Source organism: Amia ocellicauda, chromosome 5 (assembly GCF_036373705.1).
Source record: "Amia ocellicauda isolate fAmiCal2 chromosome 5, fAmiCal2.hap1, whole genome shotgun sequence".
Classification (NCBI taxonomy): Eukaryota; Metazoa; Chordata; class Actinopteri; order Amiiformes; family Amiidae; genus Amia; species Amia ocellicauda.
In genome coordinates, this window is record NC_089854.1 from 1,503,251 (window position 1) to 1,505,590 (window position 2,340).

Sequence of the window (2,340 nt, forward strand, 5' to 3'; positions counted from 1 at the left end):
TTGTTTTTATTAGCTCCCTCGCCTTCCTGCTTTTTTATTTCCTCCCCAAAATAACACCTTCCTTAGTGCTGCACTGAATCTCTCTCTCCCTCACACACTCCTCCCCTCTCTCGCTCTCTCTCTCTACTCTGGATGTCTCCCCATCTCCCTCCCTCGCCACTGCGCCTCCAGTTTGCACAGCCCGGTGAATGGAGCCGATGCACAGTGCGCAACGCTCCCAGGTTCAATTCGCCACCAACCACCTCCAGCCTGAGCGCATCTGCGGTGGACTGCCGCTTAGTTGTCCTAATGTTTGGTGTGCAATGTTTAAATCAGAGCTGCGTTGCTTACAGTACAGACCGTCGCAATTGGCGGTTTGCAGAGAGCAGAGGAGTCCCGTCTGTGTGAAATGTTTTACAGGCGGTGTCTCTCTCTGTCTGGAGGTATAGTGCTGTTTACAGCCCGGTTCTGTTTGTCAGTAGACACACAGAGAGGCAGAAGCCACTAGTTGATGTCTGCCCGCAGGAGCTCTGCCTACCCACTGGGACGCTGGTGTTGCCATCCCTAAGCAACAGGTCTAGATCTCTATATACAACATAGGTGAGGGGGCGGAGGGGCTTAAGAAATAAAATCAAAAATAGGCGGCTGTTCAATTTTATCACATTTGCAGGAATCCATACAATTAATAAATACGTGATGTATTACCGTTGTTATTGTGGAGTAGGTGTTAGGGCTTTGGACGCTGGAGTGGAGGGTTGTGGGTTTAATCCCCAGGTGGGGGACAATGCTGTTGTACCCTCGAGAAAGGTACTTTACCTAGAGTGCTCCAGTAAAATGCCCAGCTGTATAAATGGGTAAAAATAATGTGTTATGTTGTAACATTTGTAAGTCACCCTGGATAAGGGCGTCTGCTAAGAAATCGAATAATAATAATATAACCATTACTTAAATATTTATTTTTCCCTCTTTGAAAATGGGACTGTGTCAGCATTTTTTGCACAATATATAAGAACATAAGAAAGTTTACAATCGAGAGGAGGCCATTCGCCCCATCGTGCTCGTTTGGTGTCCATTCATAACTGAGTGATCAAGGATCCTATCCAGTCTGTTTTTGAATGTTCCCAAATTGTCTCTCCAGCCACATCGCTGGGGAGTTTGTTCAGATTGTGATGCCTCTGTGTGAAGAAGTGTCTCCTGTTTTCTGTCTTGAATGCCTTGAAGCCCAATTTCCATTTGTGTCCCCGGGTGCGTGTGTCCCTGCTGATCTGGAAAAGCTCCTCTGGTTTGATGTGGTCAATGCCTTTCATGATTTTGAAGACTTGGATCAAGTCCCCACGTAGTCTCCTCTGTTCCAGGGTGAAAAAGTTCAGTTCCTCAGTCTCTCAGTAGGACGTTCCCTTCAGACCTGGGATATGATTGCATATGTATTATTTTGTATGTCGGGATGCACATTATTCTCAGCCTAGAAATCATTATGTACTGTTTAGCCTATTACCGTGCAATACCTTCTCATCTTCGCCCTTTCGGTACTGTCTAATACTCTGTATTGTACTACAATGCGCATTACTGTATTATGTTTGATTTGTAATTTTGTATTGTATTATTGCACTTTTGTATTGCTGTTGTATCCTGTATTTCGCCTGGTGAAGGGCGTCTGCCAAGTAATAAATAATAATAATACACTGTGATACACTGTATTGTGTTATAAGGAATTTTACAATATAACGTGGCAAGTACAACTTACAATATTTTAACCATGGTGCACTACTTTTCCTATGGTACACATGGCTTCAGGAGTAGCCAGAACGCAGTAGCATTATTATTATTATTATTATTACTGTGCATATATGTACACTTTTATATAAAAATGTATATATAGTACACAAATGATGGAGATGGAGAGTGGGAGGCAGGTCTGTTCAATTGTCTCCCAATGACACCTGACTGCTGCTTATGGGTACCGTAGAGTGGGAAGAGGCCGAGAGAGGGGTGGGCAGCCCTGGACTGCCTGCGCCGAGAGCCACCCTCCCCGGCGTGGCAGCTGAAGAGTATTAGTGTTTCAGAAACGCACGCTGGTGAATGAGTCACGGGCTCTTGCGGGGCATCGGGGAGATCAAATGCTATCGATGAGGGTCCTTCTGTGGTATTCATCTTCTCCACCCATGACGATGACACATTCCAAGTATTGGATGAATTATACATGGCTACATGCAATGCACTTGTCCAAGTTCTCATGATATATCTGAGCATGTATCAATGGCGCTTGTGTTTCCATGACCCCTGTGTGAAGAACATCTGACCCACACCATGAGCCGCTGCTGGCTTTGATTCCACATCAATCACAGCTCGCGGATCAAAGGG